A 20,161-nucleotide genomic window follows, 5' to 3' on the forward strand; every position below is an offset into this window, starting at 1 on the left:
CCTCTCAGCATGCCTGTGGAGAATTTTCTTGATAAGGATACTTGATCCAGAAAAACCTGTCCACTCTGAGCTGCACCATTTCCTAGATGAAGATTTGGACTTTTTTTTTCTTTTTAAAGAAGAAAACTGGGGGCTGGAGAGATGGCTCAGTGGTTAAGAGCACTGACTGCTCTTCCAGAGGTTGTGAGTTCAATTCCCAGCAACCACATGGTGGCTCACAACCATCTGCAACACAATCTGATTCCCTCTTCTGGTGTGTCTGAAGAGAGTGACAGGGTACTAACATATAAAATAAAATAAAAAAAAAAAAAGAAAAGAAAACTAATTAAAAATAAGTATTCGTTGCTATCTGCTTTCTTATTGTGGATAGAATGTGGCTTCTCTGTATGACTGCAATTCTGAACTGTGAGAAACACACACCACCCCCTTCCCCTAAGCTGCTTCTATCAGAGTATTTATCACAGCAAAAGAAAAGTAGCTGAGACAGAAAAATTTCACCGCGACTGGAACTGGAGCTGTAATAACCACATGGAATTTGGAGTTGGTTTAGAGTATGAATAGGAAAGACTGTAGGGTTCTGAAACAGAAAAGCTCTTGGAAGACGTAAACAGAGTTTACTGGGTTTTCTGATGAAAACCTGGAAGACAAAACATGCTAAGAGAACTGTGGACAGTGGAGGCCTGGTTTATGAGCTTTCAGAGGGAAACAAGTGCTCTAATGAGTTCTTTTACCTAAGGATCCAGATGCACTTTGCCTATTTCTTGACAACTTAGGTAAAGCTGAATTTAAAGGTAATGAGGTAATCTGCTTGGCAGAGGAATCTCGGGAGAACATGGTGGCTAATGATATAAAAGTAAATAGGTCATTATCACTGAGGAAAAACCCTCTGCACTGCAGAGGCTCCATCTGTGAAGATCCCAGTTTATTTGAAGAAAGAAAACCTAAGGATTCCCAGCAACCACATGGTCGCTCACAACCATCTGTAATGGGATCTGATGCCCTCTTCTGGTGTGTCTGAAGACAGATATAGTGTACTCATATACATAAAATAAATCTTTAAAAAAAAAAAAAAAGAGCTGAATGTGGTTCAGTCCCTGTGGTGGCCTAAGAATCTCGGAAGATAACAAGTGTCTCGGGAAGCATGTGCCCCCACAATCCATACACAGCTGGGTCCACGAGGACCATGCTCCAGACTATGTAGCAGCAAAAGCATAGAAGATCCAAAATTGATAGGTCCATAAAGACTCGTTCCACTGTTCCAAAGAGCAGCCGAAACCAAGCAATGTAGAGCAATGAATGCTTGGAGGCCTTAGGAGGCCACTGCATGCAACCATGAAGGATGAAGTCTAAATTGCAAAGGAGACTCCAAAATAATCAAGACGCCAGGACTCTGGAAGGTCTGCCAAGGAAAGCTATGGGCATGGAGTAGAGGGGCCTCAACAGAGAGTGTGTTTTACAGACGGCACAGTTGGAAGGGTGGGGCTACCTAAGTCCTTCAAGCCTAGGCAATTTCATCCTGAGCTACAAATGGCAGACATGGAGATACAGATCTTGGTATTTGCCCCATTGAATACTGGTGTTGGTTTGGTCTGATTATCCCTTGCTATGCTGCAGTTCTACCATTTTGGAATGGGAATGTGCTCTGTGTGTTGAATGTTTATGGCACATTTTATTTTATATGTGCTCAGTTAAGAACATAACTTAAATCTCAGATGAGATGTGGACTTTGAACTATTTACCCATGCTGAAACTCTTAAAGACCTTGAGGGCAAGGTATGATGTCAAGTGATTTGTTGGCCACCAAGATGACAAAGGGTAGAGAGGGAGGGTTAGTTTACAGCACATTGAGGAGATGTAGAGTTATCTGGGAGACTGGCCTCTGGGAATCCCTAGAGGGAATTACCTTGATTAGGTTAACTGAACTGGGAGCAAAGCTCTTGCAACTTATCCCTCAGTGATGGACTTTGACTTGTTGGTTAAAATGTACCTGAGACAGGTTTCTGTGTGTAGCTCTGGCTGTCCTGCACCATGATCTACAGAATGAGCTGGCTTTGAACTCATAAAGATCTGCCTGCTTCTGCCTCCTGAATGCTAAGACTAAAGGTACACAAACCCTTCCTTATTAAGCTGCTTTTATTAGGGTATTTATCACAGCAACAGAAGAATAACTTAAACATTAGGAATTTGGATAGCTGAAGAAGTTAATTTAATGGCTCCAGGTAGGTGTCAAGGTGCAATGTGAAGCTAATGCAATGTGAGCAGTTAATAAATGGGCCTGGGACAGACACCAAAACAAATGGTAGGTACTATACAAGCTGTAATCCCAGCTACCTTTGAGGTTGAAGCAAAAGGACCACAAACTCAAGGAAGACCTAAGTTACAAAGTGAGTTCAAGGTCAGCCAAGGTAACAAAGTGAGGATGAAGAAACTCAGGGCTGCAGCAGTTGTCTGACAGGTACATGGCCCTCGGTTCACCCCTGAAGTACTAACTAGGGAAGAAGAACCAAGGTTCTTCTGACCATGATAACAATAAGTTTGGAACACCCAATAAGGCCTCTCCCAAGTAACGTTACTGACATCACTGTTGAATGCCTTTTGTACATATCAATGGACAGTCCACATTTAAATCTCAAACAACAGAAGAAACATCAATCTTAAAAACGGCTAATATCCCACTGGGACACAACTTAACTAAGGTGAGTCAACATCCAGTCCAAATCCCATACTGCTTGCTTTAACTAAGGGGTTTCAGTACCACATCTCTATTTTTCTTACTCTAAAAAAACTACTACAACTATGACTACTACTACAACTACTACTGCTACTACTACTACTACTAATAATGATAATGATAATGATAATAATAATAAACTATAAACAAATGCAAATTCTAACTTTGGAATACACAAGTCCTATTCCCACTTGAGCATGATTCTTACCAAGTTCACAATCCAATTGAATTGATCAATTTTTAGGGACTTTTATTCACTCCTGTGGTTCAGCCACAATTTACATTCCCAAGCTTATTTTAACTTTGCTTATGAACAACTACCCTCTAGTTAAGAACAGGCCGCCTACCAACAAAGTGATTACTTTTAACTTTTAAAAATCCTGCCCCCAATGAGGAAACATCTGTCTAAATAATGTTGCTTTGTCTTGCTGTCCCATTGTTGATTATGCTGAGAAAGTGACATGTTAACACTCAAGTCATTCCTACCCAGAGCCTGAAAATGGTCAGCAAATAAAACCAAACTAAAAGATCATTCAGAGTGGGACTTTGCAATGATCAAAATAATGTGCTCAAGCAAGAGGAAAGCACATACCTCTCAGACATTCAACAGACAGTCAAAAGATGCATAGCAAGAATCTGATTAATGGTCTAAGAGCATCCGTAGAATCTTAAATCTTTGGGTGTTTGTTTTGTTTTGTTACAAAACAAATAGTATTTATAAGAATAGCTGTTTTCAAAGTTATATTGGTGTTTTAGCTGGTTTATATGTCATAATATGCCAACGCAGTTAAGTAAATAACGGCTGTGTTTACAGACAGATTTCTATGTCCAAGCCCACTTTTTTGTGTGGATGGAATGGTTAAGACTAGAAATAGATATGAATGATTCCATGTTTTATCATTAAAGGCCAGATAAATATTCTTAAATTTAAATACAGATAAATATAAATATTGGTCTTTTCTGACCTCATTCTACAAAACATTACAACTATGACTGTTTGTGGTCAGAGCAAGAATTTACAGTATCTTTTTCTTTAAGCCTCTTTAAGAATAAAACATAAACATCTATGTGATACTTTTTCAAGGTTCTCTGACAGATATTTTAACATGGGGTTCATGTGCAGAAGACCAAAGCTGACTTAAGCAGAACTAAGTATTATATAGACACAGGATGTGGTGCTTCTGAAACAGGTATTCCTTTATGCAGGAGACACCCAATTCCCAACTTCCCGCTTTCACTACCATGAGTACCACTCTGTCTCCCTTCCTCTCCCCACACCTCACACTTCTACTCTCGTTTGGGGGATGCAGGGCGAAGAAAGGAAAAGAATAGACGTGACAGACATCCATGCCCAGTCATGTGGGTATCACATATCTGGAGAGAGATCTAAGGCTGCAACAAATTCAACAGATCCCATTTCTTTATGGTCCAGCATTGAGAAGAAGCTGAACACCAGGGTAAACTGGTGTGCCTTTGATCTCCATTGGAACAAAAGTAAAACGACACATTCAGATGAGAAACCACTGATAATGGATGAAAGGGTGATTCTTTCTTTGAATTCTTTCTGTTTGGAAGAAGAGGATGAAGGGGATTAACAAGAAAAACAAGTTGTCAAAACACAACAAAACACTATGAGATGATAATACCAAAAGGGAATAAGAAGGGGTGTGTGTCTGATGGGAGAAAGAATACAGAGGACAGGGGATTCTCACTTCTGGACCAGGTGGAGAGGGTGTATTCTGCATTTAAGCAAGGCTGGTTTCAAAAGGACCAGATGCAGAGCACACACAAGCTACTGATTGATCATCACGCATCAAGCTTTGCCCATGGCTCTGACATCCACTTCACATGACTATGTTCCACCTCTGGGAACTGAGGAGTCCTTTCAGTTGGTGCTTTCAGTGCTAAAACTGAACTTAATTAAACGGCTTCCTTTACAAGTAACAATGCTTTCTTGATTATACCTTCAAGATACTGATGTGAGTTTTAATATAGTTAGTGTAACTTACAGAACTTTTAAAATAGATCTGTGCCTGATACTTTCACACAGGAAGCAACCTGTCAGAACTGGCTGCTCCACGAAGCTGTCTTAACAGCCTTACAGACCTTTTAAAAAGATCTATTTTACTTTAAATGATGTGCATATGTGGACACATGTGTGCAGGAATTCTCAGGGCTAGAAGAGAACTCCAAATGCCCTGGAGACGAAGTTGCAAGTGGCCGAGAGCTGTCTGACATGGCCATATTTGCTGTGCGTAGGAAATTTATAGTTTTCCATAACATTACTTTCAATGGTGCATTTGGGAGATGGATACATGTCTACTCCATTGAGGCTGCTGCTGTGGCTGTTAATTTGAGTGGGTTTATGTGTATGGTCTGTGGTGAGTTGTTTTAATAAGCTGTGCTCCTCAAAGTTCTCTGACGTTGCTTTCTAATCATTGGTATCTAATCTACCCTACAGCATAAAGAGCAACTCATTTAAGACGCTGGGTAGAACCTCCAGACAAGCAGACTGGATAAAGGCTTAAAAAAACCCTGCATTTTTAAAAAGCAAAAGTTCCTATGCTGCAAAACTGTGACTGACAAATGTCCCTTGCTGCTCCCAATTCCTCTAAAACGGATGTTCATGGGCATTCCCTGTGTGTAGTCTTACCCTCATCCACGATGTAGGCCTTCACCAATGAACAAAAGCCCCAGACTGTATTCTCAGGCTGCTCTTGTCATCATGTGACACTAATTCAGTATCTTCTCATTTACCAGTCTCTTCAGAAACTAGCTCTCTTCCACCATGCTGCATCCACCGTTTACTGCAGAGAGCTGTCTTCCTTGCCATCCTCTCCTACAGCACAGACAGCTGATCAGTCCCTCTCGTGTTCAAGTCTAACCCTGATGCCCTCAACACCTTTTCCACTGAATTCCCTCCAAGAGGCTGAGACTTTGCCCTGCTGACTGTCTGACACAGCTGGTCCTTCATTCATCATTAACTTCTTTCCTCAATATTCAAACAAAGGTTTCAACGAAAACCTTCCCAAACTACTGTTTCTTTATGGTTCACATTCTTTATCACCTTAGAAACTTGACATCTGGACTTTAACCATCTCAATGTTTTGTCTCTTTCTCTTCTTTAACCATTCAAACCTAGCCTATGATTGCAACACTCTACTTTTGCCTAGGTATACTACATAAAGGCAGCTATTAACCACTGTGCCTAACTCAGCATCCTCTCATTGGTGCTCAAGCCATGGAGCCTCTAGAAGCCTTGCTTCACAAATACTTTCGTAACTCTCTTCCCTCAGCCATGCTGGGGCTCCTGAATGCTCTCCTATGCAACTCCTCCTTAGTCTGCTACTAGAAGATTATGTCTTCACCATCCTTGTCATTCTCTCTCATTCCCAGTCTGCTGTCTATAATAGGGAGTTCCAGAACTCTCCAGGCCTGGCCCTTCTCCTCAGCTCCAAACTAATGTTTCCAATGTTTCTAACAGATGTATCCATTCTCGAGCTGAGCACCCTGCTGGTCACTGGGCTTCACACTGGGCTGGCTCACTGGTAGAGAGTGAGCTTGCCCACTCTCTACCTTCTTAACCTACCAGATGAGAGAAACCTTCCTTTATAACCTACACCCTACATCCAACTAAATCTTGTTACTCAGCGACCTGAAAGAGAGCCCATATTCTCCCCTCTCCACACCTTTAATTTCATCTTTCTCTCAGTCAAAATGTCAAACATGTTTCAAACCCTGGCATCCTCCCCTTTTTAAAATGCCAGAGCAGACCTTCTTTAAGATACAAGGCCAGATTCTCTCCTCGTTCAAGCCTGCCAAGCCTACATCTATAGCATGAATTACTCATTCAGCCCTTAGCACTTCAAATGTTTTGACCTGTGCCTATATCAATCTTCTGAACAAAAGATAAAACCGACGAGGCTGCATCACCCCTCTCTGGTCAAAAGCAAAAGCATACTGCCTACTACACAGGGTTCAGGTGTAACGGTCACTTCCCTACTGCTGTGACCAAGTAAGCATTGATATTTTAGCCCACAGTGTCAGAGTTTGGTCTCCTGTGGAACGGCAGGTAGGGTAGAGCAGTTCTGTCTGTGGCAGCAGGAATTTAGTGGGTATTAACTTAGCAGTGGGGCAGAAAGCAGAGAGTGGGGAGGAGGGAAGGGAATACATACCCTACTTCCATCAGGCAGGCCCAGCAGCCTAAAAGCTCCATGACCTTCAAAACTGGACCAAATATGAGCCCATGGAAGGCCACACGAGACTTAAAGCATCATGGTGAAATCATCTTGGTGAGTCACTGCCATAATCTAGACAGAGTCCCAAGGACTTACTCGGGTTATAACTTAAGTCACATATGTGGCAGCCATGATTTTCAAAGGTTAAAACTTTTAGATTCTTGGCCCCCTCATCAATAAAATGTAAAAATAATAATTGGCTTTGGACTTTTCAAAAGACCAAGTGAAATTCTTTGAAAAATCCCCACAATACAAACACACAAGACAGTACTTACATCAGAATACTTTGCACAATGGCTATTGGTAAAGATTGACCAGGTTATCTTGCTGTAATAGAAATGTGGCTTTATAAATAACAAACTCAGGAAGACAAAAAGCACCAAAGAGGTTTAGTCCTTGGTAACATCTGGTTACTGTAAGGTCACTGTATTGCTTCATTTTACTGACTATCCACAGTGATACTCAAAGTATTAAAATGAGATTTTGTAGCTTTCTGTAGCTTCCATGCAGTAATTTGTGTAGACTAACCATAAATTACACTCACATGCCTAAATGCTGTTACACCTTTAATATAAATGTCAATTACATGAAAGAGCCTCTGATAGTGAAGTTTTATCACTTCTTCTTATGAGTCACCGTTACCCTAAGGATGTACACTCTCACTGGCCAATGTTGGATGGAAATTTCAAGTTCTGAAGGAGTATTTTCAATGCTTCTATATTCCCCCGCCCTACACACACACACACTGAAACACTATGCTTGTGTTATTTCTGAAAAGAAGAAACCCACTGTGCAGCAGGCAGTGTGAAACATAATGCAGCTTTATTCTGTATTAGGAAAGCAAGGAAACAACCAACTGTGAGTTAGAAATAGAACAAAATTTAGAGTTGCAAGTTGCAAGCCCAAGGGAACTGAGGTAACATCCAAAGTACTCCGTAATGGTCAATAGCTGATTTTATTTCAGATGCACTAAGGATAGATTTAACATATTAATTTTTAGTTCCAAAAGCTACACACAGAAACTGTTGGTCAAGCAAAAGCCTGGCAATAACAGCAGCAAATCTATCAATCAATCCAACATGGCTGTTCTGCTAGCAGCCCCTGACACCAATTAGGAACAGGCAATAGAGAAGTGCTGCTACCAGGTTACAGCTCTGCCAATTAGAGCAGAGCCTGGGTGAGAGGGGCTGTGAACATCGGAACTCAGGGTCAGGAAAGAGAGGAGAAGAGCACCTAGGATAATGCAACATGAAAACGGAGGATTGTGGGAGGGACCCAGGAAAGAAGAGAGTCAGTCTGCAATCAAACTGCCCATCTTATTGTTCCCAGTCAAAAACATGCAGACACTAAGACAAAGGCAAAGAGAGGCAGCCATCTCTGCCCTGGAAGGCTCTGCTCACTAGCCTGAGCAACTCCAGGAGCCTATCACTATTACAGACAGCTCCGAGGCTGCAGACTCTGACTGTTCCTTTTGGTCTGGATTCACAAGCTAAGCCAGCTCACACAGGGCCTTAACGTCAAAGGCAGACACATATCAAAGTGCTGCGAGCCCTGTATTTCAAATCGGCCTCATTATTTGCACGTAAGCCTTCTGCTAAGTTTTCTCATTTCTACATCCTACAAAATTTTTTGGTACCTTTCAGTTCTTCCCACCTGAGTTCTCTTCTTCCAAACCATGATTCACAGTCCTGGCTTATCAGACTTCATAAACTCCAAGGCCTTAATATCTTTCTTTGCACCGCAGTTCCTTCATCTATAACCACTGTTGCTGTCTTCTGAATACCTCCCCTTAATTCCATTTAGCTCATCCACCTGTGAGGGCTCTGGCTGATCCCCTTCAACAGTGTGCTAGCTGAAGGGCTAAAGGCCAAAGCAAGGCTGACAAAGAAGTGCTGGGCTATAAGGGTCAATTTCTGATGCAGATTAAAAACCTAGGTCTGATCAGTCCTACAAAAGACTCTGGTCTAAGTTATATAATAGTAACAGGCAAATATATCTAAAAAACCTTTAAACTGTTAATTTTCAAATATGAAAAGAATGTCACTATACATTATCAACTAAGCTACCTCTAGGGCAACAAATTTTCTGGTACCTGATCCTAAGTCAGGAAGTAGGACTCTGCTGACTGTTCTCAGACAGTCAGTTCTGCCCAAGTGTTATCAGAAGTTTCTAATGGTGCACCCGCTATGCCACACACACAGGAACAAGTGTGGATTTCCAAATGCAATCTTAGTGTCACACAGACTTGAGCATGAGAACCTCCTACGATGTCTATGCTCAGATTTGACTAGAACAGAGGATCCCAATCTCAGCTGCCCATAGGAACAGCCAGTGAAGCTGCAGAAAATGCTACAGCTTAGGACCGAGCTTGCTGGCTGTGAGTGATGCCTGAGTACAAAGATTTCTTTTAAGAGCCCTCATCCACACCTGGGTCCAAAGGATGCATTAAAAATACCATGCCTGTGCCAGTTATATCAGAGAAGGTCATTACTCACAGGGCCATAGCAAAAGTGACGGAGGGGGCCAGGAAAACAGGCCCCATAGGTCTTTGCAAAAACAAACAAACAAACCAACCAACCAACCAACCAACCAACCAACCAACCAACCAACCAAAAGAAATTGTACCAGACCCTGGAGACAGGCACACAGGAATGGCCTGCACAAGCAGCATTCCACAATGATACTGGGGAACAGCTAATTCTAGGCGGTTATGGCTATTCTTTAGTAGAGAAGGGAGCTGCCTCATGGGCAGGACAGGACAGCTGCCCCTGCGTGGACTCCTCAGGTATAGAGAGTAACACTGGCACCTGACAATCTCTACAGGCAGATCAAAGATCTGCCCAAATGTTCTTTGTCTGGGATGAGGTGAGTGGGTCTACTAGCTTTCTAGCACCACAGTGAAACACCATAGCCAATTACCTGAAGAGAAAAGGCTTTCACTTTGGCTTTGGATTTAGAGCTTCTAGTCCTTGGAGGTTTGGACCCCACTGAGGGGAACTGTGGTGAGTGCAGTGGAGCAAAAGCAGGATAGAAAATACAGGAATTGAAAGAGGAAGAGAACGGGGCTCCCAGTCTCACTATAAGCACAGTCCGAGTGACCTGAACTCCTCTATAGGACCATCTTCTGACATAAGACTGTGCTTTTCACACATGGACCTTTGTGGACACTGTCCACACCCAAATCCAAACAGTATGCATCTTTTTGGTTGTTGTTGCTTTGTTTTTGGTAGTCCAGCTTGAGAATCGCTTCTCCAGACCTGTGTGTTATAAAACACTAGTATGAAAACCTGAAAAGAGATTTTGGGGGAGCACCTGAGATTTTCTGATAAGGAATGCTCAACCAGTTTAAAACAAAAACTATAGAAATATTCCAAAATCCCAAATTCCTAACATCTGAAGTAGTTCTGGTCCCCAGCTTTTCAAGTAAGAAATATCCCATCTAAACTTCACACTCTTAATTTCAGATAAGCTCTCACACGAACTGTGTTCAGATGCACATTCTGCTTTAACAGATCCGACCCGAGCGGAAGAGACTCAAGCAAGCAGGTGATGATGCATGCTCTGCTATAGCTGCGCTCTGTGAAACATCTTGGTCTTCAGTACATGGCTTTTACACATAAAAATCCTTCACAGTTCTGGAATTTCTTTGAAGGACCCTGTGTGGTAGAGAGTTAACAATCTATGGGATGGGGTGTGAATAAGTAGAGAAAAAAACAGCCCACAACTTGTTCACCAGATCCAACGAACACTTTATATATCTCCACATCCTAATGCTTAGTGCCTATGGATAAACCTATCCACTTCCTGTCTGTCTTTTCCAGTAGACTACGTGCCAAAGTAGAATAGCAACCTACGTGTCTCATCTGCCTTGGTAATCCTGGAGCCTGAAAGACCCAGCACAGAGGCACTCAACATGCCTCTATTCACTCGGGAACAAACCAGGTGACAGGGACGCTCAAACTGAGATAGTGTTAGGGTACCTGGTCTTTGCTATCAGCTTATTACTAGGTAAAGACAGGTAGAGAAATATCCCCGTGGCTTGTGGTAAAGTCTGCTTGGGAAACAGGACATGAGGACAAGATGAGACAATTCTGCATCTTCTTCACTGCTAGCTAAGGTGTATTATGTACCATGTCTAGCAACCTAAGAGACAAGATAAAAAAGAGATAAGTGGAAAGAGACAGCTCTCTACAGCTGTTATTATAAACCTTCCTGCCACAGAAGAGCTTCAGAGAGGGAACTTCTGGGAAGGCAAGTTCTGAGGACAGCCATGTCATTGACTGCCACAGACCCCCCCCAAAGGACCATGATGAGATGGCAAAGAAGAAAGTCTCACAGCCTTGGGGAAAACATTAATCCAAGCTCAGTATCCAATTGCTCACAATGCCTGCTGGCAGAAGTAACAAAATTAGAGAGCAAGTGCCTGAGGCCCGCATGGGTACAGGGGGACACAGACTCCACTGGCCAGGGTGAGTTCCTCCAGACAGCACCGTCTGCAGTGATTTTTCAAACTGCTGGTTAACTACTAGTGGACTATTTTGCAGTTTACAAATGATACTGGTATAATGAAGTAGAATAAATACAAGAGAAAACACAGGAGGACAGAAAATGACGAATTGCAAGTAGAAGAATTTTCTACAGAAGAACTAAGGAGTTTCATATACTGGGTGATGGTATAAATGTATTATTGTGAATCAGAACATAAGCAAAACTTTGTTGACTATTAAATTCCAGACTTCATTCATATATGAAAAAAAACTATTCAAAAGAAAATATAGAAGCTTGAAATTTTTCATATATTATTATGCTAAAATAACCAGTAATTAAAACATAAACATCTCAATAAAAATGTGTCTGCAGCAGAAGTACTACAGTACTGACAATTAATAGGCAACATTCACATTTATACTAAGTCATATTTAGTAAGGAAACAGCATGGCACAACAACCCAGAGCAACAGTCTGGAGCCCAACTGACAGTTACTGAGTGAACTGCTTGGTCACTCTGACTCTTCGTCCTCCCTACTGCAGTACCATAAAACAGCAGGCTCATGAGGAACAGTGGCTTACGTATTCCCTTGTACACTGTGTGGCAGGAGTTAACCCTCATAAGCACTCACTGTTATTATTCCCTTAGATGAAGGTCTGGACCGCTCATTTTCCATTAATGCTGCTACTTGGCTAGTGAGGTTACATGCCAATAAATCCTTCATGAGTTGAAATTGAGCACACAACACACCAATACACTTAACAGTCCATGGGTCGCCTCCCTCCTTATCACTGCGGCTGAGTCCAGGCTGAGGCTCATTGTCCTTAGCCCATATGCTAAGCACCAGATCTTTGGCCTGGAAAAGTTCAAAACTCACTATTAAAAGTGCATTTTCTACTGAATGCATGCATACAATTTCCCCACCGTAACAAAGCAGTGTAAGCTCAGGAGCAGACATATTTTACCATCGCACTCTGAGCGAGGGTGTGGCTGACACGTGAGTAACAGCCTAGGGAGCCATCTGACTCTGGAGAGTGAATCTGAAATAAACGGTTGGCCAGTGAGAAAGGGTAGGATGGAAGAGAGGTATACGCACAGAAACGTCACAGAGTTAAGACACAGTAAGGAAGGAGCTCACGGGTCAATAAAGGCACAAATTACATTTTCACACCAGCACAGCTGAGTCTCAGCCTACAGTTTGCTCTTCTTCTACACTGCCTTTTCAATTTGTTCATGAAAGTATGTGGGACCTTAAGCTTGCCCTATTTTCCTAATCTCATTCAAACTGTGAGAAGCCACATGCTGTGTTCTTAAGAACCAATTATTAATTAGAAGCCCCAGAAAGCTGGACGGCTCTCATTATTATTAAATCCAGTATCAAAAGAGGATGTGGATAATTACTATATTTGCTTCCCCAACTGGTTCTGATAACGCATACTGAAGTTATCTTGACACCAGTGTCACCACTGTAGAAGTGCTCAATTTACTGGAACCTCATCAGTGGCTGCTCAGAGCTCCAACTGCTTGCTGCTAAGCTAACAGTTTATATTAGCTAAACACAGTCTGGTAGCCACTGTCAAGAGAACTGGAGCTGTTCAGCCATGACAGAGCTACTGATGTTATTTGTTTGCAAGCCTTTGATTTAGTGAGTCACTTGCAATTGTTAAGCAAGTAATTAAACTATAAAGCCAAGACCTGTGATTTTCAGGCTTTTCAAAGCAATAATCATCAAAATTCCAAGTGCCATTTAACTGATTCCCTTCTAAAGGCATTGGCAACATTCATGCTGCTGTCATTATTCCAGCTGTATAGTTTACAAGAACAAGATTGTGGCCTGTACAGAAATTATATACCACTTAACTACCTCACTAAACACAAGAGGTTAAAAGGGAAAACATAAGAAGCAGTTAACAAGAACTACACATGGATTTGCTCACATATGGCTACCTTAGGTCTAACAACTCCTATTAGTTGTTATTTTTAGGACAGAAATCCTAAAATAACTAGACTATTGTTCCTCTAACCTTTTCCAAACATAAGAATGCATTATGAGAATTTCACAATTCCCCTAAGTGCCTTTAAAATTACAAGGAATTTAAACCTATGATGCCTATACCACACTGACTACATGCATTTTTTTAGCTTCAGATCTCAATTATATCTTAATAATATGGGGTGGGGTAAAATGCCTTAAATAAACCATATTTCAAAGGTTTCTGGTAAAGTATTAATACTTACATGTATCTTTTAATTGGCCTACATTACCAATGTGTCCCTGAATGTCATGACCTGTCTTTCCACACCGACAGAAATACCATTCAGCAGTGCCTGCTTCAAGCTGACAGAAGTTTTAAAAAACTTTACGCTTATTCGTGGTTGGCAATTAGTTGTGTTAGTTAATATAATCTAACATTACAAATGGCAATTTACTCACTATACAAACCAGCTGTAGTAATTAGTGACAACATTATTACTGATAGAGATTTAATATGGCGGCTGGTATTGCTGCACTATGGTACATAAAAGGACCAACTGGATCATTTATTTGCCTAAGTGCACAGCCTTCTCGAAGAACCTTATTATTGTGGTATTTCATGCAGAAGAATACTGCCATTCAAAAAATTAATTCACTAACGTCTGGATTATATAAAAACATATTAATGGTTCTATAAATTATAAGGAATAAAAAAAATTCCAGAAAACTCTAACAAGTTAAGAAAAATGTGTATTTCAGAGAATGGTCAAGCACAACTATTGTTTTATCTTGCCAGTTGTTATTATCAAATAATTGTATCTTTAACATGAGTCCCTTCCTCTTCCTGTATGTGGCGCATACATGTGCACCTGCATCATAACCTTTCCCATGTATATAACATCATCTACATCATGTCTCCTGTATGCTACATGTGCTAGATGCTAATCCCTCTCCACTTGTCAGCTGGACAGCCTCAGGCTCCAGGAAGACTCCTGAGTTGCTCTAGGACTTCAAACTACTAAGACCAAGACCCACACCCCAGTTTCTAGATTTCCAAATCCTTTTTCTCCTGTATTATATATAAGACCTAACATGCCTACGTTCACAGTTGGAGAAGGTTAGAGTAATGCAAGGCAGACAGAAGCTAGGCTGCGGGTACAGCTCAGCTGGTAGAATACTTGCACAGCATACATGAAGCCCTGGATTCAATCATCAACATTGCATAAACTGGCTATTGTGGTACAAGCCAGTGTCCCAGCAAACCAGAAGTAAAGGAGTAGAGATTCAAGGTCACATGAGACCATTTCTTAAAAAGCGAAGAGACAGTTCACAGCTTGGCCATTTTTGAAATTATTCAGAAATAATGGTGCAGTCCCAAGCCAATGTGGCATGTTCTAATTTGCCTGACTACAAAGCTGAACCTCCCTCAGCGGTCCTAAGTACAGGAACTATTCTCCATAACACTATCACTGCAGAACAAACCTGAAGGGAAAGCCAGAGCACAAGAAAGCAAAGTCAGGAACTTGGAACTGGCTCTTCCCAACTCATGACAAACAGGGAGAGTACCTGAGACGCAGAGGAGCACATAAATATACGGGTCTCCTACTCACATGGATCACCACCGTCATTTCTTTATGATTCAAATGATTAATCCAAACTTCTGTTTCCAAGAACCCACCAACTAGACAGTCCCCACAGACATACTCTCTTTTGAGTAAAACTATTAAACAATAAGGTCTATAAAAGTACCAGAGAGAAAATTACCTCCTCTAAGGAGCTAGTACTCGAAAAGGCTGAGTGGTAGAAAGCAAAACCAAAACACACCTGCCCCTCCCGTTAGCAATATTAGTGCTAATGAGAAAAGTACATGAACAGGAGCACACACCTCTTAACGCACATGTGCTACAAGACTAGATTAGTCACAGCTACTCAGGTTAAATTTTAATGTTCAGGGGTTCTTCAGCACGATCCCAGCTATTTAATTACAGTTTTCAAGCCATTTAACACCTCTCAGCACACAGAAATGAGACGTGTGTGCACGTGTGTTAAACAGTTCAAGATTTAGGTATAACTCAATTATCTGGCATTCCTTGGAAAGGGAGTGCTCCATTTAAGCACATTTTCTATGGAACTGAGGCCCTCTCTTCATACACCCCAAATCCCTGATTAAATCTGTAGCCATCTGTAAGGGAAGTCCTTCCTCAGAGAACAAGCTGAGTGCTGGAGTGCTGAATGCTTGGGCTTTGTTTTTCAGAGGAACCAAGGCCATCACACAAGAGCTGTCAGTGAAGCCTGTAGCACTTTCTGTGTTTTTCATTTGCCTCTCCCTTCTAGGTCAGACGTTAGCTGCCATTTTCTCCGTGTGACTCCTCAGACTGCACTATTCACTCCAGGATAGAAGTTTGGTGCATGGGAAAATAAGGAACCTTGTTATGTACATGTATGTATGCATGCATATACATAAACACTGCATATATAAATATTTACATATATATAATCTACAGGTATCAACAAGACTTAGCATGAGGGCATAAGGTGAAAAGTAAGTACTTTTGAACACATTTCGTTTTTATTTAGAAGCAGACCAGAAGAAATATTGTACCAATCACCCTGTCAGTTTATATTTTCAAAAGAATTGAAAGCAAGGGAAGTCTTAGACCCAGACAGGACCCTGCATTCAAGATTCCAATTCTACTATAGCCCGTGCCCTGCCAAAACACTTCACAGCAGGCGCTGCTGGGCCCTGCTCTGGGCATGCACATATATGTTTTTATACATTGCTACAGTTCTACCTCTTAAGTGTTAGGTTCTGTGTGTTCAATGTAACAAAGAGGCTATAGTGGTCAGAGCTCCTTGAGTGCTGTCCTTTAACATGCTACTTTATCTTAGCTACAAAAATTTCTTAGAACTATGTCATCCTTGAAGACTACATGTAGAACAAAGACCTTGTTTCTCAGCTGTGCTGGATTTCCAAGCCATTTTCAAGCTGATGGAGGCTCCCAGCTGATCAGCCAAACCACACTTCAGTTCACAACCAGGCTTTCCTGACCTCTTCAAAATATCCCCACTAACACTATCAACCACTGAGAAACAGTCACTCCAGGCTCAGGCCTGCACCAGGCTCAGGCCTGCACCAGGCTCAGGCCTGCACCAGGCTCAGGCCTGCACCAGGCTCAGGCCTGCACCAGGCTCAGGCCTGCACCAGGCTCAGGCCTGCACCAGGCTCAGGCCTGCACCAGGCTCAGGCCTGCACCAGGCTCAGGCCTGCACCAGGCTCAGGCCTGCACCAGGCTCAGGCCTGCACCAGGCTCAGGCCTGCACCAGGCTCAGGCCTGCAAGCACCTGCAGTGCTGCACACCCGTAACCTGAGAGCCGACCGGCTCTCTCACCACAAACCTTAACAGCTTTACTCTCTCCTTGGCAAACTGCCTCCGAACCAACCACAGCAATGAGCCCACCCACTTCTTGGTAATAGCGGGTTCCTTACACTGCTAGAGACACCAAGAACTAGAGGCACAGAACTGCTCACATTCTACCTGCCCCGCTGCTTTTCCAACTGTTCTCTAAGGAAGACTAAGGTGGGTAGATGATCTACAAGGGTAGGAGCCTAGTCAGGGTACACCATGTACAGGGCAAGTGATTGTGAACAAGACCTCTGAAGTCTACTCAGTCTTTGCACTACTGCGGTGGAGGTGAGGGACCTCACAGCAGTAATAATTTAATGCAGTTTGACCTACACCACCACCACCACCACCACCACCAGGGGAGGAGGGAACAGGATATCGACAGATCTCTTGTGAATTCTCAGAGCAACTCCTTGAATCATCTAAGATTATTTGAAAGAAAAGGAAAGTAAGCACACAAAGGTGAAACTGTCCTCCCAGGAATCTAGTTAGTAGTCAGATTAAGGAACAAGACATTCTGGTCCTGTGGTTCTTGGATGGCCTTCTGTAGGTTCCTAGGAGGACGCCACTCCTAGTCACTGACTAGAAATCTCCAGGCCTAATATAGTTCTCTAATGTAGAAGGAGAAGAAAGAAATGCAGGGAACAGAAAGAGGGATGCTACTGCACATATTTTTTTTTTTTTAAGTCTACAACAACTAGTTCATCATCCTTGATACACTGATACAGACAGGAACCAGGGCTGCTATAAATTATTTATGATGTGTAACAGTCTAATGGAGTATAAAATAGATTCCTTTTTTCACAGTTAGTAAAAGTTGTGGGATTCTTAATGTTGTCATATCCAGATGGAGCATGTATCCTACCCATCCTGACTTTTGACAGAAGCATCAATTTTCTAAATTGTTCTCTAACAACTGTAAGTTAGGGAAGAAAGAAAATTACTCACGGTGTTAATAATTGCAATTCTCTGGAGACTTTAAAGAAACCACTGCAATTTTACATTATTGAATCCTGTGGCTTTCCTCAGTGGAAGAATTTTCAGACAGTTTCACCTCTTTCTATATTAAAATGAGGTATCACCACGCAAAGCACTAAAGAACTGCAAATGGTACAGTGAGACCTAGACCAGTAGAGGCAAGGAGGAGCTGCAGAGTAACGAGTGTCATTCAGGGAGAGACACTGCTACCTCACTTGTCCTCTCGACAGTAAACCACAGGAGCAGGAAGAGCTGGCTAAATTAACTTTGCAGGTACACAAACCACAGCTCCATGCTATGTATGGTCCACACAGAGACATCTAATCAGCCGAAGTACTCCGCTGGTTACAAGACACCCAACCACTCACAATAATAAAGGAGTGAACTACAGGCCAAGAGAAAGGGACTCCATCAAACAATGCCCAACCACAGAAAAAAGGAAGAGGGGTAAGTATGAACAGATTCTATGAAGAATACCTACCAATATATCTAAATACTAGGAGATCAAAAACTTCAACTTGTGTATATACTCCAGACACTGTCAAAAGGTTCTCTAAATCTAAGAAACCCAAGTGGCTCGAATATTAACATGATCAACGAAGAGGGAACAGTGTTCATTTTTAATAGATAAATCATACTCCCAAAGCAATTCTATCTGGAGAATTGCCTTGACAAATATTTTTTAAACCTGTGAGTCTACAATAAATACAGAGGAATAGTGGTCAAAGAGCTGGAAACTGTGACAAGTCAAAACCTTAAAATCAGAAACTACTTTAATTCTACATTAAGTCAATATTAAGTAAAATGATCAAGACAAATATAAGAAAAATGGATAAATTATTTAGTTAAAAAAACTGATCCTGGCAAAACAATGTACAATACTTGGTAAGACATCATATGCTAAAATAAACACAGGAAAGAGTAAAAATTAAACTGTTAAAAATCTGAAGATAAGGAAATAGAGAGGGCTCTGAGGTAGTGAATAGCTCTGGCCACTCTTCAAGGACCCAGGTTCCATTTCCAGCACTCACACGGGGTTCACAATCATCTACAGCTCCAGTCCGGGAGATCCAAAACCTTCTTCTCACTTCCATGGCCACTCTACAAATGTGTGCAATACACATGCAGACAAACTATCCATACACATGAAGTAAAATAATAACTAAATTTTAATCTGAGAATAAACCTTAACTATAAACAGACCCTTCCAAACATATAAAAACATTAAAGGCAAAAATGTAGCCCATTTGACATCTATCAAGTCAAATTCACAAATGTGAAGAGTAGACAGCTAATAAAAAAATTTTCAAAAAAGTAAAGTGGGGCGTGGTGTGGTCATGCACACCTTTAATGCCAGCACTTGGGAGGCAGAGGCAGGCAGATCTCTATAAGTTCAAGGCCAGCCTAGCTACAAAGCAAGTTGCAGGACAGTCAGAAATGTTACACGGAGAAACCATGTCTCATAAAAAGCAACCGATAACCTACCAATAAATATGTGAGAAGTGACAGAGGGGGAGACGGCTGAATAAAGAGAAAAATTAAGAATAAGCAATTCAAATTATCAATATGTGGTGCTTGTCTCTCCTAACAACCATAAAGAAACAGAGTTATACTACCCAATCCTGAAAGGAGGGTAAGGAATTGGGCCTACTCCCACACTGCTAACCTAATAATTTTCCTAGTTCAAAGGCATGATTTTCTTTGGCCTTTTATTAAATTTAAAAAATAAAAACTATCAAAACATCCCAAAAGAGAAAGAAGTAGTCAAGCATCCAACATACACACATTAAACATGTCATAAAAGAAAAATAATATGGAAATATATTCACAATGTACTACTACAATAAGACCTTAAATACGTTGGGATTAGAATATGAGCCCAAATTATTTCTACCTCTTCCATCCTATCCATCTAATTCCTAAAAGTACACATATATAAAACACATGTGCATATACATATACATACATTACATGAGCATATACACATTGAAAACAAATCACACATAGAAAATATAAACCACTTACAAGTTATAGGATTTATACATGTGATTTTTTTCAAATCCATTGTTAAATATTCTATAGTAAACATTCATTTTAATTGTATTAAATGTAAATGTCAATTATTTTCATGATTTTTCTTGCAGAATGTTGTTCTAGAATTTTTTACTATAAAGTTCCTTTGCTCCCACTCCTTGTAACCACATTTTAAGACCCACACTGATTTTAAAGGCAGGAACTGCAGCAGAATTCTCTTGCTTTGGAGTTCTGCCAGCTGCTCCCCTTGCTCCTGCTTTGCCACCCTGTCCTTGCCAAGCTTCCCCTGTGAGGATTCCTCCCAGCTCCTGTC

At 41.4% G+C, this 20,161-nt stretch overlaps 1 protein-coding gene across 8 annotated transcripts in view; it reads right to left on the reverse strand.

Moving 5' to 3' along the window:
- Positions 1-20,161, reverse strand: part of Chchd3 (coiled-coil-helix-coiled-coil-helix domain containing 3) — a 256,469-nt gene that overhangs the window by 114,916 nt on the left and 121,392 nt on the right. The window lies entirely within an intron of this gene.

This window comes from Rattus norvegicus, chromosome 4, assembly GCF_021556685.1.
Source record: "Rattus norvegicus strain SHRSP/BbbUtx chromosome 4, alternate assembly SHRSP_T2T, whole genome shotgun sequence".
Lineage (NCBI taxonomy): Eukaryota > Metazoa > Chordata > Mammalia > Rodentia > Muridae > Rattus > Rattus norvegicus.